Source organism: Haemaphysalis longicornis, unplaced genomic scaffold (genome assembly GCF_048455015.1).
Source record: "Haemaphysalis longicornis isolate Haplotype H1 unplaced genomic scaffold, Haemaphysalis longicornis Haplotype H1 scaffold_61, whole genome shotgun sequence".
In the NCBI taxonomy this organism is placed as follows: Eukaryota; Metazoa; Arthropoda; class Arachnida; order Ixodida; family Ixodidae; genus Haemaphysalis; species Haemaphysalis longicornis.
The window spans coordinates 1,375,650-1,401,340 of record NW_027526409.1 but is presented as its reverse complement, the minus strand read 5'-3'; the positions used below and the strand labels follow the sequence as shown (position 1 = coordinate 1,401,340).

Below are 25,691 nucleotides of genomic sequence, written 5' to 3'. Positions count from 1 at the left end.
TAAATTGATTCGAACCGGGTGAACGTACGTGCCTGCTTGTAATTATCGGAGTGTTATTTCCTGAGTTTTGCTGAGGGATGGGTGAGGAAACGGGAATTTGTGTCTGGTGGTCGGGTAAAATTGGGTAATTTCCTGATAGGTGAGAAGTGGCATCAGAGGTGCGGTGACCTCTGGGGCTCGGTGGGCCATTTCTCGAGCCTGCTGCTAGGCGAAGTTCTTGCCCGTTACAGAGGCATGGGCAGGTGCCCAAACGATCGCCACTCGGTGAGATGGACGGTATCGCTGAAGTAACTGCAGGGTCGTTGGTGCAACCCTCCCTGAAAGAAAATTGCAGCAGGCTGCTTGAGAGTCAGTGATGATGACTCTGCTCGAGAATTGGATGTGGGCTAAGGCAATGGCGAGTTCTTCGGCGTCTTGTAGGGATGTCGTACGGATGGATGCGCATGAAGTTAAATGGCTTCTGGTTGCTGTCACTGCAACCATGGTTTGGTTGTCAGCGTAGCTCGCCGCATCGGTGTAGGACACGTCAGAGCGATTGCCATATAAGCATTCGTGGGCTTGGCTTCGGGCAGTCCTGCGCTCGGGATGGAGGTCGGGGTTCATATTCTTTGGTAGGGCTCGTGTGGAGCAAGTTATGATTCCATGACTCCATTTTGATGAAATAAGGTTTTTTATTTCTTTATTTGCTTACAAATATTACTCGGCGATGGTTTTAACGCATGGTGGTAGTGTCTTGAAAAACAAGCGCCATCAGGGCTCCAAAATGACCGACGATTTTGGAAAAAAAGTTTAAGACGACTATACTCATCAAAGGGAGCGAAAGGTTTTAACGAAGCTTTTAAAGGCCGGAGCACCTTAGGGGCTCCGACTGTCGTCGTCCGCTGTTTCAAGCGACAGAAGATGGCGACATCTCTTCTCGCTAAATTGTGAAACAATGATAAAAAAACAAATGTGTAATAAATAAAACTCGTTCAAAACAAACAAACCTTATTAACTACATGCTAAACATTACTAACATAATAAACAAACTAACCTATTTTAGGGTAGCTTGAATGCGGAACGTATGTTTTAGTGTGGACGAGCGTAGCTCGTCTTCGGTGAGAGGTGTACAACCCACGTGGGTGAGCTCAGCCAGTCTACGGTAGACAAAGCGTTGAAAAGTGGAGAGATTGGAATTATCAGCCGGAGCGACGTCCTTCGTCTTTAAACAACATACGGGTACCGCTTTCGCTGCCACATGTAGGAATAATAAGGGGTTCTCCATGCAATGGAAAATTGGCTGTTGAATTTGCAAACAAACTGAAAGTGGAGCATGTCTTTCTTCGTTGTTGGACATCATTGCTTCATTGGTATGTCTTCCAAAGGCCAGTTTGAAAGGACTCTGCACTGAACCCACATGGCATGCGGCTTCTTTGCATACAGTGTGTGGACAGGGCGCCGTATTACCTCCTCATGTTGTTGGGCCCGAGAAATACTAGGAAGTCGCGCTAGGCCTGACTAATATTGAAGTAGACGTGCAGCCGACGTGAGGGTGCTTCCGTGAAAGTGTCTCTCAGTTTATCGAAGCTAAGAGCGCAAAGTCTTCTCTACCTGAGTGGCCGCCAAAGGTTGAACCCCTCGTCCCATTTAAGGAATTTTAAATGACAAGGCCAGCCACGAATGGCAAGGAGGGATTCAATTGAATTCAATTCATTTATTCAGCATTCTTAACAAAGAACAACACGAATGCTATGGCAAGGACAAAAAGCCGCCATGCAGCAGCTTGACAAAGGTCCTTGCCCCTGAATTTGGCAAGGTGCAGCGCGACAAGCATGGTCGAACAAAAACACAAACACAAGCTTACATTGAACTTAATGAAAGAACGAGCGTACAACCAACACATATACATAACAGCTTGATACAAAGTTTCACAATGTTTCATAATAAAACAGTCAGGAGACAACAACATACAATATTTCATATCTTGAATATCATTTCCCACAATCGAAATATATAGCCGAAACATCCCTATCATAGATCAAGATATGTGAGTACAGTATTATTCAAAACAGTGTTTCTATTCTCAACGTCATCATCATCATAGCTGTGAGAAATATTTACGGACTTCTTTGTATGTGAAGTTGGCTCTATTATGATGTTTATTCAAAACAGATGGAAGATTATGGGCCAACATTTGTAATTTATAATTGGTACGAAAATAAGGTATATTCCAGACCTCATGCCTACGTGTTTGTACATTTCTACTGTGATATTGTAGATCGGCAAGGGAGGTTAAGAAATGTCTGATGCTAGCTGAAGAAAAACAATACGTCTGCATAAGGCGAAATTCATAAATGTGTTCTATTTTGATTATGTGATGTATTTTAAATGCATCCTGTGTTGTATAGAGACGGTCGATATTAGCAATCAGTCGAATCATTTTCTTCTAGAGGCGGAAAAGTTTCGTTATGTTAGTCTTTGTTGTCGTGATGTATACCAAGCAGCAGTAATTTAGTTGGGAATAAAATAACGCATAATAAATCTGAAGTTTAACCTTTAGTGGAAGTAACAAACGGGATCTAGAAAGAGCACCACAAACAGCCGAGAGTTTTCTAGAGATAGTCGACATGGTTTTCGGTTTTCCCAGCTCAGATTGCAAGTAAAATAGACACCAAGAATTTTGTGTGCTTTAACAATATCTACAGGTTGGTCGTCGATGTACATGGTTTGATGCGAGCTAACATTTTATTCTTAGCACAGAAAATTATAGCTTTGGTTTTTACAGGGTGAATTTTTAATTTATTTAACTTTGACCAAGTTGTTAATTCCTTTAGTACTAAATTGCATCTGTGGATCAGGTCATGTATATCGGATCCAGTAAAGAGCAAAGTACTGTCGTCCGCATATATTACATATTTTACCCCTTCACCAATATTTACCATGTCGTTTATATACGTGATGAATAGCAACGGACCCAAAACACTTCCGTGGGGTACGCCGGAAGTTATCGGCAAAAAAGTTGATTTATGGTTATTTATATAAACAGATTGGGTTCGGTTGCTTAAATATGATTCGAGTAATGATAATGGTATACCACTGCAATGACAATGGTATACGATGGTATTATTGTGGATTGTTTGTTTTCACCTGTACCTTTGTGTTGTCAAAGACCAGCAATAAAGAAACAAACTGATCATACCTCCTTAGGATAGTCGCCCGTTTTATAACAAACTGAGGTTCGATCCCGACCGCAACAAGAGTTTTTAAATCAAATCTTTGCTACTTTCGTCAAGCGGCTTTGCCCCGTGTGTGGGAGTTTATCTTTTGACCACAGACACACATCTTGAAGGCATTGCGTGATTCGCCGGGCCCGCTGTCGTCGCTGTGGACAAGGCCCCATTTCCAGTCGTTCTGGCCATGTAGCGGAAGCGGCCGTGACGGCAGCGACCGCTAGACTGTTCGGCAGCCAACCTTTGCACGGCTTGCAACTCTTGAATGGTCCAGATGATACTGCAAACGTAGTTTGGTCTCTCCATTGAGGTTAGTGAGATGCGGAAGGGAGGAACTGCTTCGTGGAAAGTATCCACCCGGGTGAATAATGGGAGGCCAGTAATCGCACGGAGAAGATGCAGATTGATCTTGTGAAGAGCGTCATCATGTGAATCTCGTAGCTCATAGACCGGGAAGCCGTAAGTGAAACGTTCATGTCCCACGGCACGCGCGAGCATGGTACAAGTTGTTTGGAGCGCCCCTACATATTTATTAGATACCCGTGTAAGCATGTGTAAGGTGGAACGCCAGGTTTTGCTAAGTGAGGTGATTCACTGTTTTGGGCTATTACAGCTGCTTAATGGAACACCCAGCAGTAGAATCGTACCGTTACAAGATTCAAGGAGTGTATCCCCTACTTGAAGGGAGATAATCTCTTCCTTACTTGTACGACGTTTACCATCGACACTGAGCAGTTCTGTCTTTGTCGGTGATAGCTGTAGCTGAAATTGGGACAGCGTATGTTCCAAGCTCAGGACTACTGCTTGCAACTCTGTTTGCATAGCTTCTTTTGCGTTCTAATCGGTGGCTTCTGTCCATAACACAATGCGGTCTGCCTAGAGAGCGAACCAAGCAGCAGTGTCCTGTTCAAGAGTTCGAGGAACGCGGTTCATGACCAGATTAAAGAGGAGAGGAGCCAAAATGAACCATTGTGGGACTCCTCTCTCCAGGTAGAAAGTAGTGGGTTGGTGGGTTCGAGGGTTAAGACGGATCGGTCGATGCTGAAGAAAGTTGTTAATCCACGCCTGAGCTTTTTGGCTAGGGAAGGCGATGGCAAGTTTGTGAAGGATTCCTGATTGGCTGACATTACCAAAGGTCTTGTGCAAGTTTAAGGCGAGTACGTAGTCCGGCAAGAACTTGCGGAAGGTCAGATTACTAACCCTGCGGAAAAGCCACAGATAATCGTGGGTAGCAAGGTGGGGGCGGAAGGTCGTAAGAGTGGGATGAAGCCAATTTGTACCCCCTAAGCCTTGTACGAGCCGATTGTTAAGCATATGCTCAATAAGCCTACATAAAACAGGCGTAAGAGTGATGGGGCGAACATTCTGAGGATGACGAGGATCTTTACCGGGTTTGCTGTATTGGATGTATAACCGTTACCTTCAGGGTATCAGTTATCTCGCCTCAGCCCCAGGAGTGGTTGGCCATATGTAATAGAGCATCAAGAAGGCAAGATAACCGCTGGTCATTAAGGGTAACAGAGTGGATCCCTAGAGAAGGCAAGCGTTGCAGGGGGCGGCAGAAAGTTAGATGGGCAGATGAGATCAAGAAGTTTGCGGGGATAAATTGGTCACAGTTGGCACAGGACCGAGGTAATTGGAGAATAATGGGAGAGGCCTTTGCCCTGCAGTGGGCGTAGATAGGCTGGTGATGATGATGATGATGATGATGAATAGAGCATCGAGGGCGTGTGGGGGAAGTTTCCGGTGATCTTGCAATTTAACTTCATCGCGACCAGGAGCAGACTTGGGCTTGCCTTGAGAAATGGCTACTTGCAGTTACCCAGGGTGAAAGGAGAGTCGAGTTCTGACAGGGGGAGATCAGTGTTGATGATCGGTAAAGGTGGGAGGGTTGAGGGATCCATAACGGCGTGAGGGAACAACGCGTGAATGATGGTATCTTCCACTTGTGTGTAGCCCATTTGAAGGCACATCTCATCCAGGATCGGGAGACGCACCTTCGCACGGGCGTTCAAGCTGCAGAAGATAGTCCAAAGACGAGAGAGACAAGGTACATGTCCAAGATCTTCACAGAAACCCTGCGAATTCTTATTTTGTAATGTGAACTGATATTCCCGAATAATTCGATAATGATGTTTCAGCTGCATCAGGTGATGATGTCTTCTTCCTTGTGTACGATATCGTTTGGCTAGCAGTTCTGCTGTGCGAAGAAGTTGGAACATGTGGGAATCAGGGCAGTCCACATCTGCCGTACTGGTGACTTCTTTAGCTGCGAGCGACGGTGCTTGTGTTATGGAGGAGATGAATTCGTCGTAGGTTGAGAACAGATTGCGAACTGCGCGTAATATGTCGTCCAGTTTATCTGACGATAAGCACGTATAGTGCGTAATTTCTTGCTTTTATTCTGGACCATGATTAGGTAATGGTCACTAGCCCAGGTGATATTTTTTTTCCAGCTCTTCACCGCCCCAGGAGCAGCTAGAATGACGTCGAGGGTAGTGTCGTTCTGAACGTAACAAAGGCCAATGTGGGTAGGGACTCCATATTAGTTCCTTAGTTGTAGGGGGCTGTACACAAGAGTTTGCTCTAAAAGCCGGCCACGACGGTTTGTGGAGGACTAGCCCGAAAGAGTGTTGCGAGCGTTAAAGTCTCTCTCGATACTGATGGTACCATTAAAATGTAGTGAAAAACGATATGCGATCCAGTCATATTTTGTTGAGGGAATGACACTCGAACGTGGCTTGTAGTAAACCGACACAAGAATAATCGGTTTGCCTCCTGGTGGCGTAACAAGGACAATAACCACTTCTCGGTCACCAATGCATGCCTGGTCCTAATAGTGCTGGACAGCGTGGCAGGATTTGTGAACGAGTACCACAGCTAACACTGGAGTCGGGGCATTTGGGGAGCGAACTTGGCTTGGAACAGTAGGATCTGAAAAAGTGCTTTAACCTAAAATTTTTCGAGGACCACGCGTTTCCTGAAGCAGAAATGCCATTGAACGGAGCGTTTTCACCTGGTACTTGAGTGTGCAGGTTTGAGAGAAACTACGCTAGTTTTATTGTAGTATGCTTCTATTAGGAAAAAAGAGCTCAGGGGAACATTTGACGGCGAATGTTTTTTTCTTTCCTTTCCTTTCGCTGGGAGAGGGCACTGAGGGCTCTTGAGTTCCGACTGTTTGACGAAATTTCTCCGGGAGCTGGCAGAGTTCATCTTTAGTAGTAGTCACCTGATCTTGAAGTGCAACTATTTCGCTGGACGCTTTCTGCCATTTTTTGATGGTCTCAAATTTGATACATGGAGCTCTAAAATGTCCGTACGATGGTTCGTCATGACAGGCTTTCAGGATTTCACCGCGTTGGTTTGGTCCGATGACAAAAATATTTTTGCTTCTTGCGGAGTGGTCGACGTTTTCCTTTATCAGGAAAGACATTGTAAGACACAGTGCGGGTAAATTTTGCATAGAAGCCTTTCGCACCACGAAGTAGTGCCTTTTGAGATGGTCTATCATCCCTAGAGAGCAGAGTTAAGGCAAATGCCTATTTTGGTCTTCGGTCTCCCATCGCTCCACTTTGGTATATGAGCATAAATTAGAGGTTAATAATCACTTTTAGAGGTTTTTATGGTGCGTATATTAACTAGTTTGGCGTTCATGCCTTAAAGCATACAAGTGGCCATAGGCGTTTATTTTCACCATCGGCTCCTGTATGAACACTATTTAGCTTCACTTTCGCCTTCGAGCCCAATTTCACATCATTATTCATGTTACAGGGGCACTAGCATAGACTGTTACGAGCTTTTTTGGGTTCAACCTCGTTCTCTAGTTCAAAAATCACCTCGAAAACAACCCCTTGCAGGAGTGGAATGGCATAAGTGACAAAAGAAAAACGTTTTTACCCAGAAATGTGGAAATGGTGTTGGTTGACATTGTTTCCGCAATTTTAAGTTGTATTTAATCTAGGTTCCGTATGCTCTCGTAACAGATTTTTTCAAACGAGTGCGAACATACTCGTTGCTAGAGCCATACTGAAATCTAACTCTATTTTCAAAGCAACGGTTCAACGTCGAACACGGCTTTGCTAGCAGATAATTCCTATATTGAAGAACCAACAGCGAAACATCACTGCACAGCTGTTATTCTTTCCGCCTAAATCCTCACTGCCGACGAGTTGTAAGGCACGCTTTTCCAACAAAACACTGCTGCGCTGCTAAACACCTCTTCAAAATGCTTTTCAAGCACGTGGAAATCTATTGCTGTGAGTTGGGACGTCCTGTCTGAACAATTAGGATAATATCAAGATATATGAGAAAATTGCTAGAGTTTTACCTAAGAGTCCTTATGTTTATTTTAGATGCGAACGCATCTCATTCACTCGCCTTGTCCCTGCATCCATCCGGCGTTGTCGGCGTCCACCCCTCCCCCATTCTCCTCGCCGCGCCCGCTGCGCTCTCCGCCGCTCACCTCCTCTCCTCTCCGATAGCGAACACTCTCTCGCGAGGGGCATTAGATTGGCTTGGGTTGCCTTGGCTTGAATTGGATTGGATTGGATTGGCTTGGATTGTATTGGATTTGGATTGTATTGGATTAAAGTGGATTGTGTTGCGTCATAGCCGCAGCAGACACACTGGCGCCGGCGCGTCCCCTCACCGTTATGGGCGCTATAAAACGCGGTGCCTGCGCCGCTCCGCTTCATCAATCCAGCGCCGTTCCTCCGCTGTCCAACGCTGCAACGTGAACCCCCTATTCGTCGCATCTACACAGGGGTTCCCGCGAGGGGAGGGGGGAGTTTCTTGATAAACCATCTCGCGAGTTTATTATTTGTGTCGTTTTTTTGTGTCGGAAATATATATTCCCATTGCATGACTTAAATAAGCGCTTTTTAATCAATATTTATAGCTCTTAAGTACCCTTCTTCGTGCGTGTTCCCTTATAAGGGATGTTCGAGCAAGCGGCAGTGCCTATTGTACATGAATGTTTGTGCAGTGCGCTTCTTGAATTAATCCAAAGGATCACCATTAGCCCAGTGGCTAAATGCCAATTGAACTGATATGATCAATTGTGACTTCATTTGTGCCATCATAAACAATACATTTATTTGGTTTCCTGTCCTATATACAGGTCCCACACGTCTTCGTTTCAACAAGTTTGTGTTTGTGTAAAACCTTATGTTGTCTCTATGTACGACGTTGGAGGCCTAAAACATTTTTTGCCTATTTATTTTAGGCACCTAAAGCGCTCTTTTTAATGTCTGATAATCCAGCCTGTAATCATGACACCCAACTCGAGGTCCGCACGCTGCTCGGCGGCCAGGTCAGTGTTGTCACTCTAATGAAAAACGGGCTGTCGTAACTGTATTTATATGGCGGCGAATCTACAGGTACCCGCGATATACAAACGGCGTCGGAATGTCTCATGCCGAACTTTAGACGATGGCTACGCAGAAATTCTGCGGTGCATGCTTTACCGACAATACGGCGAGACGGATTCTTCAAATTTCCAGGCCCGCAAACCGCATCAAGGTCTCCACTAACATTGAATGATTGGCCGTATACGTATTGGCGGAGTTCTGTAATGAACCACATTTTGGGGAATAGCCCTTTATGAAAAACCCTTATTTTTTGCTAACCAGCAGGTGAAGTAAACGATTACTTTTTCGGAGCGGTCCTGCTTTTTTACGAGGGTATCACCCAAGACTACGTCACTTGCGTCGAGGTGCATTTTTCCCTCATTATACTCGTCAAAACGAGCAAGCAATGGCCGGTGCTTTAGGCGATTTTGAAGCTAGCAGAAAGCGTTCTGATGCGCTTCGTCGTAACAAAACCCAACCCATTTTTCGTCGAGCCGGTGAGGGGCTTGGCACTTTTTTGGAATTTTTCGACGAAGGGTGGGTACTGCGCGCACAGGCCGAGGAAACTCCGCAGCCCTTTCTTTCACTTCGACTTCGGAAAATTGGCTGTGCCTGCAGCGTTCGCGTTGTCAAGCTGGGCTCCCTCGCCATTGGCTACGTAGCCAAATTGTTTCAGTACCTTGTTCTTGTAACGATGGGTTTCAGATTTCAACCTCAATCCTGATGCTCACATTGCCATCAGCACAGACCCAAATGTTGCGAGGTAAAGCTCCGACGTCGATATGTAAGCCGACGTCGATATGTAAGTTGCCTAGAAACATTGTGCCGCGGAACCGAAACACACTCACACAATAAAAACACCTGGAAGTATACAAATAAGGCTTGAATGATACCATAAAGGTGAATCGTACCGTTATTGCAATAAATACCAAGAAAGGCTCTGTTAGAATAAATATATGGCAATAAATACCCAGAAAGGCTCTGTTAGAATAAATATATAGTTTCTGTATACTTACGTCTGGAACCCACTTTTGTACTTCTTCCGAAAGTTGTAGAAATTAGGATCACTCCAGGTTTTTGAATGGAGCTCACATCTCTGGTATGACCATTCTTTAGATATGTAGTAATCTTGGAACAGTACCCAGATTTCGGCGGAGCTTGTGTACTATAAGAAAGAAAAGTTACATATCACGTGAGCGCAGGCAACAGCAAGCGGGAACGAGTTAGTTTTGCGTTGAAATGTTTGATGGTGAGAGCGTTCTACCGTTACAGATGAACTAGAAATCTGCCAGAAATATGCAAAAGCATTTGATGATAAGTTAAGAATAAATATCTTTAAACTAATGGGCAATTGCGTTTTGTGGACGATAATTTGTGAGCGCAGCGTTTTAGTACACAACCTTAAGGGGAAACAAATTTTAAGGGAAGAATATTGGCCAGTTGTACTTTATAGTTGGCGTCTGGCGTCCCTATATAGACATTCACTGTTTTAGTTTTTCTCTATCAATCTTAAAAATGCGGCATGTTTATGACTATAACTACCGTACTCGCAAGAATCTAAGACGACAATTGTTTTTTCATAAATTCGGCGCGCAGTATGGAGGGTCGCCTTAGATTCGGGGCCATCTTAAAATCTGGCTCAGAAAGGTATGCGGATTGGTGCTACAAAGGACAAAAGCAACTTTTTATTTAGTGGCTATAGACACAAAAGCTTATGCGAGAAGCGCACGAGATGGGGCTTACGTATCTAGTGGGCCGGACAACGGCTGGTTTCACGACAGGCTGTGGCATGGCGTGGGCAGGATTTTCGCTTGACGGGGGCACACCCATGTAGTACAGGGGGAGACAAAAAGTTAGGGGAAAGGGCAATTGTGCTGGTTTGTCTTTGAGAAGCAGGAGGGCAGAGCGGGGAGGGCGAGTGACCCTTTTGCACCTCCGTTCTGGGGCCCATGGGCTGTGGTCTAACGAAATTTTCTCAAGGTCGCCCGCATAGCCGCCTGACTGGGCTGCGGGCGCTGTTCTCTCGCTCTTTCATGTTTCTGTTTATCGCCTGCTGCTCTCCGCTCGGGGCGCAAAAAAGAAGAGGGAAAAGTCTAATACAGAACAGGAGCGCCTTCAAATGATTGGTACTAATTGATGTCACATGTCTGCGAATGAGCGCTGGCTCAGTAGTCTCCGTCCAGCGTAGAATTCTTCGTTAGCTTCGTTTGCGCTTCATTTGTTGTGACCTGAGTGACCGGACTCCTTAGTTACATGAGTTGTCGCGCTTCATTGCTTCGCGATGAGTGAAACAAGGCGGCATTACACGGCACAGTTGCAGCGAAAAGTGACCGCTGTTCTGAATCAGTCTGGGAACGGGAGTGACCCATTTGTGCTGGTTTTCTCGCAAGCGTGGCCACTTTTCCCGTCAACGCCCCAAAAAAATGCATAGTTTGCAGGGAAACGCGAGGAATGTTGTGGTCTGAATGTCCAACGAAACGAAAGATCCACCGAGACGGAAGGTCCCATGGGTCACTGTATTAGCAAGACTAAAGATCCACAGAGACGTTATGTTCAATCGAGCCTGAATGTATACCGAGACCGAAGATCTACCTAGACGCAAGGTCCAACCGAGCCTACATATTAGACGAAACGAAAGGCACACCGCGACAGGAGTTCCAACGATAAGACACGTTTATTGCACTCATTCGCATAAAGCAGATAGCGATTGGATTGAATCATTTCTGTAAACGTTTATCCGATCAAGCTCAACTGACCCTTTTGACAATTTCGATAAGACACGTTAGTGTGCTCATTCGGATAAATAGGATAGCGATTCATTTGAATAACGTGCGTAAAATTTTATCCCATCACGTTTAACTGACCGTTCTGACAATATTGTTAGTGTTGTTCATGCAGGATTTGCAGGACTTGCGTTATGCGTCTATGCAACCTGCAGCACGGCAGCGTATTGCCCGAAATGTTCAGGTCAGCTTCAGATACATGGTTTGTCACTAAAGGAAACAATACATTTCGTTTTCAGTACCGCAATCTGTAAAAGCCGGATTCGTTGTGTTCGCCACACGCAGTGCGGCCGCACCAGTAAATAGACATGATGATTGGCGTCATGTGTGTCACATGTGATCACATGGTCATATTTCATGTGATCACATTTGATCACATGTGATGACATTTCCATAATTACCCGTATGCTAGAACAAACAGGCCTCCTTCAGTGGGCATTTTATTTGAAATCAATGCGTCATCCACCATAATCATTTGGTTAGCGCACTGCGAAAACTTAATTCAGGTTAAACTTGACGGGAATAAACGTACAGACCAAAGCAGCTGGAAAGACAGCGGAATACATAAATGAGTTGGTGCAGCATCAGCAGTTAGCCCTGTCACTCTTTCGCTCCGTTTCTTAAACAGAGCTGTTCATTATTGTGCCGTTGTAATGTATTATTTTGCGGAAGGCCAGAAGTGATTTGAGGATGACAAACATGTTTAAATTCTTAAAATTCAGTTGGAACTCAAACTTTCCGAGTGAAACACTGAAGTCTTGCGGACACCCACGGGAGGGGGAACAGGGGCAGCAGACCAATTTATGACGCCTAATTTATTTCAACTTGCGCAACACTCGAGTTACATACATAAGTTTTTGCTTAGGCCACTTTATTGTTCGGCTGCATAGTTTATACTTGATGGAAAAGGCGACAATCGTTGCCAGGAATCAAGTCGAAACTTTGTGTTCACTAGCGCAGTCTTTCATTCATACACCGCGTTGCCATATTGTAACGAAGCCAAAGGTGACGTAGTTGGCTCTAATGAAAATCAACTTTATTGGAGCGAACTTGTGCTCCCCTAAGGACAAAAAAAACGTACAAAGGCGGCCAAGCAGGAGTTAGCAAAGTGACGTGCGTTGGCGAGTGTCGGCCAATCGAATACCGCGGCGTCTGCTCTGAGAGAATATATCTCTCGGCACCAGTATTTCTAGAACCGTCGAATTCCTTCCTGAACACTGTGTATCAAAGAAGGTTATTCTTGGCCGGTGACGTTAGTTCGAAACACTCTTCCTACCAAAGCAGATAATAGGTGCGGCATAAAAAACTGAACGCGCCGTTCACTTGGCCCACGGATAACACGGATAACACAGCCCGATGCAGCCGGTCGGAAAAAAACAAAACATAAATAAACAAACCCAATTCATGGTTCGGGGCAATATTGTAGATATAAAACCGATTGATTAGAAGGCTTAACGCGCCGACGCTAAACAGGTGATGAGGCGGGCCGTAGTGGAGGGGTCTAAACTAATTTTTACCAACTGAGGATCTTTAATGTGCGCCGAAACCTGGAACACCAGTGCGTTTTTCCTTTTTGCCGCCATCAGAAAAGCGGCCGCCTCGGCTGGGAATTGAACTCGCGTCGTTGGGCTCAGATCTACAACGCCTTAGCCACTGAGCCACAGCGCAGGGTAATTGTTGTATAAATGCATTTCTAATACCAATATTTTGAAAGGCAGCAACACCGTTACACTATTATGATACCCTCGCCGAAGGGTCATACCAATATGTGACTTTTTTTCAGAAGAACTGCGAGTTGGGCTTGTTGCCATAGGTTCATGATGGGAAACTGCCCCAAAACAAAACGTGGACAAGTAAGACTACGGGACGCAGCGCTACTAGCAACTGAAACGTGTATTCGTCAAAACACACAAATATATACACACAATCTAAGCCACCGCAAAAAATCTACAAATTGTACAGATTGCCGATTGTACTGTACATTTTGTATGTACTTGTGGTTTTTGACGATTAAACGTTTCAGTTGCTATTAGCGCTTCGTTCCATAGTCTTTTTTGCCCAATTTTGTTTTTGCGCTGTTTGCCATCATGAACTTTTTTTTTTTCATTTTCGGGGAATCATTGAACTGCTTTGTGAAAGTGGAACCTATGAGGAGTCCCGTGAACAGTGCACTCGCCAAGAAACAAAAACACGAAATACAATAGATACTAAACAACCTAATTAATGGGTAGCTAAGCCGTTATCAACCGTTTTTTTTTAATTTGTTTTACTTCTCTCTGTGTCTGCATTGCATAGACGAGCGCAAATGAACATGGTTTTTATCGTTTAGGACATCGCTATCGCCGGGTTCAGGTTTTAAAGGACCCCAAAATGGAAAGAACTGTGGTTCATTGCTCTGTCATAGGAATCAGTAAAAAAAACTGAAATGTACCGCGAAATTTGGAGCTGCGCATGATTTGCAGGTCCCATGAATACGCCAATTAACCCTCGGCCCTCAGTCCCCAGCGGCTGCGAAGCAACTGAGCACGGCGGCGGTCAGACCTGCGACGCAGCAGAGGGTGCTAAGAATCACTGGATCCGGACAGGCCGCCAATGGAATCTGAACCTGGCAACGTTTAACGCGCGAACCTTATCTAGCGAAGCAAGTCTCGAGGTGTTGTTCGAGGAATTAGAGGGCATTAAATGGGATGTAATAGGGCTTAGCGAGGTTAGGAGGACAGGCGAAGCCCTTACGGTGCTGAGAAATGGACACGTCCTATGTTACCGGGGTCTAGAGGACAGAAGAGAGCTGGGAGTGGGATTTCTAGTCAATAAAAGCATAGCTGGCAACACAGACGATTACTATAGCATTAATGAAAGGGCAGCAGGTCTTGTAATTAGGCTCAATAAGAGGTACAAGCTCAAGGTGGTGCAGGGCTACGCGCCCACATCCAGCCACGACGACCAAGTAGTGGAACGCTTCTATGAAGATGTGGAATCGGCAATGGCTAAAGTAAAAACCCAGTATACCGTAGTTATGGGGGACTTCAATGCTAAAGTAGGCAAGAATCAGGCTGGAGACAAGGCAGTTGGGAACTATGGTCTGGGCTGTAGAAATAGCAGGGGGGACCTCCTAGTTGAGTTTGCAGAACGGAATAACCTACGTATAATGAATACCTTCTTCTGTAAACGGGAGAGTCGGAAGTGGACCTGGAGGAGCCCTAATGGGGAGCACAAAAATGAAATAGACTTCATATTATGCGATAACCCTGGCGTCGTGCAGGATGTGGAAGTGCTCGGAAGGGTAAGGTGTAGTGACCACCGCATGGTAAGATCTCGAATTAGGCTAGATTTGAGGAGGGACCGCAACAAGCTAGTACGAAAGAAGCCGATAAATGAGCTAACAGTAAGTCGTAAAGTAGAAGAATTCAGGATCGCGCTGCAGAACTGATATTCCGCCCTTAACGAGGAAGCCGAGCTTACGACACAGGAAGCCAGCGACAACCTTACACGCATTATAACGGAGTGTGCAGTAGAAGTAGGGGGCACTATGGCTAGACAGGATACTGGTAAGCTTTCACAGGAGACGAAAGTCCTAATCAGGAAACTGCAAACCATGAGAATCTCTACCGCAGCTGACAGAATAGAACTAGCCGAGCTCTCGAAGTTAATCAATAAGCGTAAGACAGCTGACATACGGAAGCATAATATGGAGAGGATTGAATACGCTGTAAAGAACGGAGGTAGCCTGAAAGCAGTGAAGAGACGTCTTGGCGTGGGGAAAAATCAGATGTATGCACTTAAGGATAAGCAAGGCAATGTCATCACAAATAGGGATAAAATAGTCACAGTGGCCGAGTTCTATAGGGACCTATACAGTAGCCGGGACATACAGGATCATGCCGAACGAGACAGTAGTTCAGAGGAGATAGACATCCCACCAGTAACGACCGAAGAAGTAAGGAAGGCTTTGAAAGAAATGAAAGGGGGCAAATCACCTGGTGAGGGTCAGATAACAGCAGACCTCTTGAAGGATGGCGGAGAAATTGTACTTGAAAAATTGGCAAACCTGTATACGCAATGCCTAATGACCGCAATGGTACCAGATTCTTGGAAGAACGCGAACATCATCCTAATCCATAAGAAAGGCGACATGAAGGACTTGAAAAATTATAGGCCGATCAGCTTACTGTCAGTCGTCTACAAGGTATTTACCAAGGTAATCGCTAACCGAATCTCTGCAACCTTGGATTTCAGTCAACCTAAAGAACAAGCAGGGTTCCGTAAAGGTTATTCAACAATGGACCATATTCACTCGATCAATCAGGTGATAGAAAAGTGCGCTGAGTATACTGAACCCCTATATATAGCCTTCATAGATTATGAGAAAGCATTTGACTCGGTCGAAATCCTAGCAGTCATTCAGGGATTACGGAACCAGGGGGTAGATGAGCATTATGTAAGAATACTAGAGGATATCTACAATGGGTCTACAGCTACCATCATCCTCCATAGGGAGAGCAGTAAAATACCTATAAGGAAGGGTGTCAGACAAGGAGACACAATCTCTCCAATGTTATTCACAGCATGCTTAGAAGAAGTATTCAGAACGTTGGATTGGGAACAGGTGGAAGTACGGGTTAATGGAGAATACCTCAGTAACCTCAGATTTGCTGATGACGTTGCCTTGCTAAGTAACTCGGGGGACGAATTGCAAAGCATGCTTTCCGCACTGGGCGAACAGAGTAGAACCGTGGGCCTGAAAATTAATATGCAGAAAACTAAAGTAATGATCAATAACCTCGGGACAGCACAGCAGTTTGAGATAGGGGGCGAGGCAGTGGAAGTGGTAAGCGAATATATCTACTTAGGCCAAGTTGTGACCCAAGATCCCAACCATGAGGCAGAGATAATTAGAAGGATCAGAATGGGGTGGGGTGCATATGGCAGACATTCTCAGATAATGAATAGCAGCCTACCATTGTCACTGAAGAAGAAAGTGTATGACAGCTGCATCTTACCGGTACTCACCTACGGGGCAGAAACTTGGAGGCTCACTAAGAGGGTTCAACCTAAATTGAGAACGACTCAGCCGGCAATGGAGCGGAAAATGATAGGTGTGACATTAAGGGACAAGAAGAGAGCGGAGTGGGTCAGGGAGCAAACTGGTGTTAAAGACATATTAGTAGAAATTAAGAAGAAGAAATGGACGTGGGCAGGGCATGTAATGCGAAGGCAAGATAACCGCTGGTCATTAAGGGTAACAGAGTGGATCCCTAGAGAAGGCAAGCGTGGCAGGGGGCGGCAGAAAGTTAGATGGGCAGATGAGATCAAGAAGTTTGCGGGAATAAATTGGTCACAGTTGGCACAGGACCGAGATAATTGGAGAATAATGGGAGAGGCCTTCGCCCTGCAGTGGGCGTAGATAGGCTGGTGATGATGATGATGATGATGATGATGATTGCCTTCTTGGTGTGCTTGGCCAGCGACGTCCTGCTGGCGAGCCACTTCGCCAAAGGTGTATTGGCGTTATTTTTGTGATGGATAGGACGTCAGTAAAATCATGGGGTAGCGCGGCATAAAACACTTTCGTATTAAAACATACAACCCCAAAACGAACAACCCTAAGTATAACGTACTCTTTATACTAAAGCTTGCTTCCCCCCCAAGAAGACCCAGTGTGCAGGAGTGCACCCTTTCCAGGCCGCTTGCTTCTTTGTACTGCCATCAATGCCGTGACGGGTATGCCGTAAGCGAAATCTTTGTGCGTCCGAGAATAAAACACTTCCATGTTAAAAATACCGTGCGAGGTCTGCGGCGGCCGCAACAACTGCAGGAGTGATGCGAAGTGACGCGAACTCATCTTGCGAAGTAATCGAGGCTGACCCAGATTTTATAGTGCCTTCATGCGCACGTGTGTTTGAGTAAATGATGTTTTTTAGGAAATATTTTAGTGCCATTCGCAAGAAGTATGTGTCGGAATATAGTTATTGTAGTTTTTATTCGGAGAATCGGAACTAGTTTCGGTTTCGTCGCGAACACCCCCGTGGCTTCCAACGATATCTGCGATCACGCCTTAGCCATGCTTCAGGAGTTGGAATGACCTCCTGTTCCCACTTTTTACTTACGAAACAGCTGGTTAAACCTTCTGCTACCGTTTGTAGCGATCAAGTATTGTTTTATTTAAATGACGTAGGACGTTTCGCCGTAAGCTACATACACCTGTGCGATGGTTAGTCTTGTATAAAATCCAACGACAAATAAATCAATAATGTACGTAATAAGGAAATAAAACAAACTGAATTGTTTATAGCAAACTGTTAAACCTTTAACAGGTTGAAACGCAAGACCGATCTGCAGCACGACCACACATTTCTGTTCGATAATACAGCCATAAAAAACGTAGTAGCTGCTGATTAGATATTTGTTAGGACTAGGTTAAAGCCTGCTGCACAAACGATATTCAAGCAATGCTCAGTTTAGCAGGTCAAAGTGCTGCGATCCAACAAGTAAACAGCAATGTCCGAAGTAATGTTGGAAGCGCCTGTCCTGTGGTCTTTCTTGTGTTCGTCTATTTTGGGCGGTAAAACAATGTCGCAAATGTCCTATATGGCGGGGGTGGGCCTCAACAAATGTAGGTATTTGCAAGCCTCGTTGCAGGTTGCCGAAGCCTTATTTGATGAAGGACAGAATCTTGGCATCCATTGTGTGTGTTCAAATCTAGGGTTGAGGCCATTCATTTTTGGCCGAATGTGTTTCTAGAAACTCAATCGCGCCTTCCTTCGGTGTCTCCAATGTGAAGTGGAAACACCTGAAACACCAGTGTTTCAAGTGGAAACGCCGGTGTTTCACAATGGAAACCGTGAAGGAAGGCGCGATTCAGTTTCTAGACCTAAGGCTCAAGTTTTAACGAGACCACGTTTGCTGGTCGTATGCGCCTAGATCTGAAATGCTGTTGCTGAGATTCGCTTCTAACCATTCAAAGTTGGTGAAACAAGGCTTAGCCATGTCGTACCTACAGGCGTAAATTAACAAGTCATGTGTGCACATGATGCACGCAAGTTTCTAAGTGCAAGTCCAGAGGCTGACACAAGCAGGTTTTCCTAGGACTTTGCTTGCTTCAATTTCAGAGCGACTGATGGGAAATTGAAGCGATCGAGCCAGGGGCCGCCCTGCAGGGAGGAGCAGGAGGGTAGAAAGAAGATGGCGGTGGTGCCCTACATGCACAACATTTCGCATCGCCTGAAAAAGGCCGCTGCGGGCTATCGCATCGACGTTGTGTTTACGGCTCGGCACAAGCTTGGCATAATCTGCGGAAGCATTGCTAGGAGAATAGATAGAGGGTGCAAAGATTCTGACGAATGCGTCGTCAAGCGCCGAGACTAGTATGTAGACTGGAAGAAAGCTGTTTTATACAACACTCCGTTGCACTGCGGAAAGCAGTACACCGGTCAAACCGGTCGCTGCTTAGATTTGAGACTGCGCGAGGTGGACAATTTCACGAAAGGAACGACGAACTTGAATCTCTCACTGCATTGCAAATACTGCAAAGGGTGCCGACAAGCTTGTAGGAGTGCGACAGCAGAATATGCGCACAAAGATGAGATGTGTCGCCTTATCGTTGAAACTTACAACATACGGAAATCAGGGGGCGCGTGTGTCGCCCAAACATCAAAAACACTAGAGAAAAATGAAGTTAATTTTGGATGCAACAATTGAGGACCACGCGGGGTGGTAATGCATGATAACAAAAGTTTTCTTCATGCTCTTTGCGCATGTGTAGTGAATGAACAATCGAGTATAAATGTGTTTGTGTTTTTGTATGGAATAAACCAGGGTGTCGAACCTGAACCGAACCGAACCGAAAACCGGAACTGAACCGGAGTTTTTGCCGGAACTGAACCCGAACCCGAACCGTTATTTTTTGAGAATGCTGAACACGACCCGGAGCTGAACCGAAAAAAGAAATAATGGTTACCGGTTCATGCTGAAACGGTTCGACCATTCGTTGTCGATATTGCACAATCAATGCAATTAAGGCCTTTTTTAATGGCGATAGTCTTTGTTGGGCTACTTAAACCCAGAATATTGGGATTCAAGAACGATCAGGGTTACGAGCAACTACGGAGGGCCAACGATCAACTAAGAGCAACTAACGAAAAGCAAATGGCAACCTTCGAGATGCTGGCGAAGCGGCTGGCAGAGGTGGAAAGAAGACTGGGGTGTCAAGAGTCACAGCTGCAAGGGCAGCAGCCATGGCACCAAGGGCAGGCAAGGCCAGCGGATGCAGAGGTGGCGGTTTCAGCGCAGCGGAAGCAGGTACAACAGCAGAGAAAAGCAGAGCAGCACCAGGAAAAAGTTGCGGCATCGCAACAGCTGCCGATGGAGGTCACCGGAGACGAAGAGGAAAAAGAGGCTTCCGAGGCGCCCGAAAAGAAGCCACGCAAGTCAACAAAGGTCAACCTCGAAGCCCAGCTCGAGAAACTACCGGCAGCGGTCGTTACTCTGACGACAGTGACGGAGCAAAGGTTCGCCAGACTTGAGGAAACGATTACTACAATGGCAGGTTTGGTTCAGAACTTGAACGCGAGGTTCGAGCTGGTTGAGCAAACGCTCAAGCCCATAGTAAGAAGCCCGGTGTTTGCGGCGCAGTTCGTCAACCACCCGTATCTACAAGACCAAGTGCAGCAATCAGCAGAGCAGCAACCATGCCAAGACGGTTCCATCGCACAGTAAAATCGGGGGCAGCGACCACGTCGCTCACGATCTGGCAGTGGAATTTCCGAAGCCTCAACAACAAGAGAGCGTCGCTCCAGCAGCATGTGCGGGGCGCGGCGCAGAACCCAGACATCATAATGTTACAAGAAACGGTGGTGAAGGACCCTGCCTTGCCGGGGTACAGGGCCCACGCTGACACGTCCGGTCGGTGAGGGGTGTGTACCCTGGTAAGGAAGGGCTTAACCGCAATTGATCAACTACACAAAGGCAAGAAGAGCAAGTGCGAGCAAGTGTGTGTCGAGATCGCGCCATGTAAATGCTGCAAGCGCGCCGTTTTCTTGGTTAACGTATGCAGTAACCCGAAAGACCACAGCCAGAAGTTCAAGACCCTGATGAGAGCGGCGAGCAACCAAGCCAAGAATGAGACACTGGTGGTGGCGGGAGACTTCAATGCCTCGCATCAAGCGTGGGGCTACATGTATAATACGGCCTAAGGCAAAGACCTGATGTACGACGCAACCGAGCAGGGTTTCACCCTGATCACTCACCCCAACCAACCAACGCGGACGAGCGGCTCCTCGACTCAACGGGACACCACGCCGGACGTGACCTTCGTCAAGAACGGGGGAGAGGTGACGTGGCATAACACCGGGGAGGACCTGGGGAGCGACCAATACATCTTGGAGATCGAGCTGGACGGTTGCGGCGGACGCAAGATGGAGCAGAGGTGGACCGACTGGGACGCTTTTCGCAACCATAGGCGAGAAGACCCTGTGGCGGTAAAAGACATTGTTAATATGGAAGAGTGGACGGCCGGCATCAAGGAGGACGTCAAGCGAGCTACAAAGTCGATCGAGACTCACGATGACCTACCGAGCGTCGACAGCAAGTTGGCGCACTTGATCGAGGCAAAGACATCGATCAAGGAGCGGTGGAAGAAGCAGAAGTGGAACAAGAAGCCGCGGAAGAAGGTGACTGAACTGAACCGCGCGATTGCGAGGCACAGCGCGTTGCTCTGCAGACAGCAGTGGGACGAGCTGTGCAACCGCATAGATGGCAGCTTGCATCAGGGCAAGGCCAGGTCGTTGATCCGCCATTTATTGGACGAAACCAAGACCAAGTCGTTCCAGCAGAATCGCATGGCTCGGGTCATCCACGAGGCCGAAAAGAGCCTCGGCAGGGACGAGCTGATTAAGAGGCTGAGTGCCAAGTACCTACCTGAAACGCAGGCCGAGCAACACCCGGCATACGCAGGGGTCTCGAACGAGAAACTAGATCACGACATCATGACGGCGGAGGTCAAGACCGCTCTGCGGGAGCTGAACACCAGGTCGGCGGCGGGACCAGATGGAGTTTCAAACAAGGCCCTCCAAAATTTATATGACCTGTCGATCGAGGCGCTTACGAGATACTACAACGTGTGCTGGCGGAGTGGCAAGCTACCGATGCAATGGAAGAAGGCGAAGACGGTATTAATACCGAAACCGGTCAGGCCACCAGGCATCGAGAACTTACGCCCCATCTCGCTGACTTCGTGCGTGGGGAAGGTCCTCGAGCACGTGTTGGCAAACCGCTGGCAAGATTATCTAGAACAAGAGGGACTGTATCTTGACTCGATGATCGGGTTTCGGAGGGGCCTGAGCACCCAAGACGCGATGATACAACTGAAACAAGAGATCATCGAGAACGAGACGAGTGACAGCAGGGTGATCCTAGGATTGGACCTGCAAAGCGCCTTTGATCGGGTCAAGCACTCGGCCATCCTGGCGCAGGTGACGAAGCTCAACATGGGCGAGAGAAGTTATGAATATATCAAGAACTTCCTCTCGGGGCGAAAGATCGAGCTGTTTGCAGGAGAGATCGAGCTACCAGAACGAGATATTGGCAGTGTAGGCACGCCCCAGGGGTCTGTTGTCTCACCGCTGATGTTTAACAACGTCGTGATCCGGGTCGCCGAAGCGGTGGCTGGCGTCCAGGGCGTCCGGCATACCATCTATGCTGATGATATTACGCTGTGGACGACCGGCGGCACGGACGCCAGTATTGAGAGGAGGCTGCAGAGAGCAGTCTCGGCTATCGAAGAGCGGCTTGACGGGACGGGCCTGCACTGCTCGCTATCCAAGTCAGAGCTCCTGGTGTACTCGCCTCGCAAGGCCGGGCGCCCTCTGTTGCCCCCGAGAGAGTGCGATCGCCTGGTTCTCATCACTAAGACCGGTCAGAGAATTCCCGAGGTTCCTGACATCCGGGTGCTGGGCATGCCGATCAGCGGCAACGGCAGCAAGAATACTCTGCTGAAGAAGTTGGCGATCAAGACAGCAAGTACCCTGTGGATGATCCAGCGTGTGTCGTTCAAGCAGGCGGGCATGCGTGAGGAAGGGCTCGCGAGGCTGGTACAATCCTTCGCTGTCAGTCACATAGCGTACACGGCGGCTTACCACAAGTGGTCGCAGACGGACAAGAACAAGATTGACACCATGATCAGAAGGTTCTACAAGCGAGCATTGGAGTATAAGGAGTCAACGAACACCGAGCGGATGATGCAGTTGGGCGTTCACAACACTTTGGACGAGCTCATCGTGGCGCAGCTGGCCGCACAGCGAGAGAGACTGGCGGGGACCAAGACGGGCCGGGCCATACTCGAGACCTTGGGGTACGGCTATCAGGTCACCGGGAGGCAGCTTCACGAGCTCTGTGATAAAGTTCGAGAAAACGTGCGTGTGAGTCCCATCCCGAAGAACGTACAACCAGAGCAGAACCGGGAGCGGAGGCGAGCCAGGGCCGAGTACGTCATCGAGCAGTACAGCGGTGACCCGAGAACGAGATACGTTGATGCAGCAGACTACGGAAAGGGCAGATACGCAGCGGTTACCATCATTGCGAGAACGTGGGAAGTGTCCACGCCAGCGAGTATGCGGTGTTTTAATGCAACCGAAGCAGAGGAGATCGCCATCGCCCTAGCAATGGCCGAGCCGTGGTGTGACACCGTCCTAAGCAATTCGCTAGAAGCCGTACGAAACCTAGCCAACGGCCGGGTCAGTGACAAGGCAGCTAAGATAATCAAACGAGTGGTTGATTATCTTGATGAAACGAGAAGAGTGGAAGTAAGGTGGATCCCTGCGCACGCAGGTGAATGCTCTCCGAATACACCCAACCACAACGAGACGGCCCACAGGGAGGCGCGCGCTATTGCTCACCGCGCTCCCAATGTGGAGAGTCGTCCCGAGTGCGAATGGTGGTCGGAGACCAAGGACCGAGCAGGAGGCTATAGCGAAACAGTCAAGAACATGCGGCTTTCGAGACGGGCGTACCCGCCGCCACATCGGTCTCTGGGTCGCGAGGAAGCAGTGTGGCTAAGAAGACTCCACACAGCGTCGGTCACATCACCGGCAGCGTTACATCAGATGTTCCCGGACGAATACCCCGAGGCCCTGTGAAGTGTGTGCAAGAAGGGACCGGCCAACCGGTGGCACGTTATGTGGGACTGTGCCACCGAACCGGACAGTGCCAGTTTCGAGAAGTATCCAGCGATACTTCAAGGAGCCATCGAGTTACCCAGCAAGATAGATCAAAAATGGGCCATCCAGCAGATCTTCACCACGCTTGAAGGGCATGGGCTCCGGAAAGGAGCTAGTGCTCAGTAGGGCTGCGAAAGGGAATGCAAAGTTAGGCCGCGTTGAGGCGAAGCCGTAAATCGGCCCCCGCCTACTGCAGGATCTTTGTCAATAAAGTCTTTTCAAATCCAATCTAATGGTCTGTCCCTCTGTCTGTCCGTGTGTTTGTCTGTAACTCGATTCAGCCACCCGGACAAAGTAAAATGCTTACTTCACAATAGTCTTATATACTCACAGCCAAATGAAAACCCCTAAGCCCGGTTTATATGCTCATACTTGACAACTTAGTTGAACAAAAACAAGACATTACTCAAATATAAGACAGGAAATTAGTACACAAGCAATATTTACAGTGTTCCTTTATTTCAAAATTTCTGGATGCTTCGTTTTTCGATAGTAATTGATATTGTACATCTACTGCGGAGCAACGCGTACCGCCTGCTGTTGCCCGCGCCACCTCCTGTCGGCATATGAGAAATCATGCGGCAGCAGCAAAGAAAGGTTCCACTAGCTAGATTTCACGTTCTGCTTGGAACGCACGTAGAGCACGGCAACGCTGTTCTATAAACCTTGAAGTCGGCCGCCTCGATTCATGCGCGTCTCCGCCCTACTGAAGCACTGGCATCGAGGAACCCCACCTGTAGCAGTGGAACGCGGTAAATTGAAATTGCCTTGAGCAAACCTTTAATGTGTTTACCTTGGGATGAGCGCGATGGAACAGGAACAGCATGAGAGGTGAGCGGGAAAGCGAAGGGGGCATTTCCTTGTCAAATGTCTACAAAGACTATTGTCTTTTGACGACGTTTGCAACGAAAGGAGAAGATAGGCGGTCAATTTTTTCTTTCACTTACCATCAGCTTCATACTCGCTCCCGCACTTTTCTCTCCAGACAATTGAACGCTATGTAACAACAGGCGAAATGAATGAGCACCCATGAAACAATGGTCTGTTGTTGCTGTAAGTGCGAGCGTACTGCAAGCAGGCCAAACGAAATATCATTCTCGGAAGCTTACGGGGGATATAAAACGACTTTGCCGTTCCGTAGCTGCGACTTTATTGGAGCAATGAGACTGCAGGAGTGTTCTACTGCGCAACAGCGAAAGCCCACAGCTGATATGTGCAAACTTTTTGCATTTCGTTATATGTTTAAAAGGTCCTACACCTGCAAATTGTTAATACTTTACAAGTGTGGCGGCAGGAGCGGCTCAGTGGCTAAGCCGTTTGTTGCTGATGCAGTTTTGTCTCTTTCAGATCTGCTTTTTTTCGAAGGTGCAATTGTACTGACTGCCCAACTAGCTACATTATTTCTACTGCTACTTGTTCTAGAGGGGAGTACTGCTGTAGACGAATTAAGGAGCCTCAACCCAAAAAAGTCCCATCTCATGCTCCGTGCGTCAAATTTTCCTTTCATTTTGTAACAAAATACCCTGTTATAAGATTCCCCAATGTAGCACACGGAACGATGACCGTGGGTCAGGTGGTACGATGACATACTGATTTTAATGCACACATACGGTATAGCTGTCGCAAAAGGAATTGCAGTGGTCAGAGCAATAAGGCAGTGACTGAGCGTTAACTAAACTTACTTTTAACAAAAGTGGGGTTAACACATTCGATAAGGTGACAGCTAACAAATTATTCAGGGTGTCCAAATATTCTAATTCATTGGTAGTATTTATGTGCCTGTTATAGGATTTTTCTGTCTTGTTACAAATATAAAATTGTGCGCCATTGGAATTGGGCGCTGGTATATGAACGCGCTAGTACGCAGGCCTACATTTGAGACTTCAATGTGCCCTAGTCTCGACTGCAAAAATTCACGGGAAATTCGCCGTGTTTTTTTTTTCGTAAGCACAACGTGCCCTTTCATTATTCACTCATAAAGATCTCAACTAAGGTATCATATAATGTTCATAAAAGATAAAAATCCCTTGACGTGTATCATAAAAATTTAGAGGGTAGCTGAGGTTGGCAAGGAAAACACATTTTTGCAGGTGAAAGTTGGCGTCAGCACCACAAGGTGATCGAGTAGCGTTGATCCAA

General features: G+C 47.0%; 1 long non-coding RNA gene across 1 annotated transcript in view; it reads right to left on the bottom strand.

Annotated features, from left to right (window-relative positions):
* LOC144144093 (uncharacterized) overlaps positions 1 to 25,691 on the bottom strand; it is a 145,090-nt gene that overhangs the window by 81,987 nt on the left and 37,412 nt on the right. Inside the window, exon 2 of the long non-coding RNA XR_013317153.1 lies at positions 9,574 to 9,722. This is a non-coding gene — a long non-coding RNA (uncharacterized LOC144144093). The remainder of the gene's footprint in view (positions 1 to 9,573; positions 9,723 to 25,691) is intronic.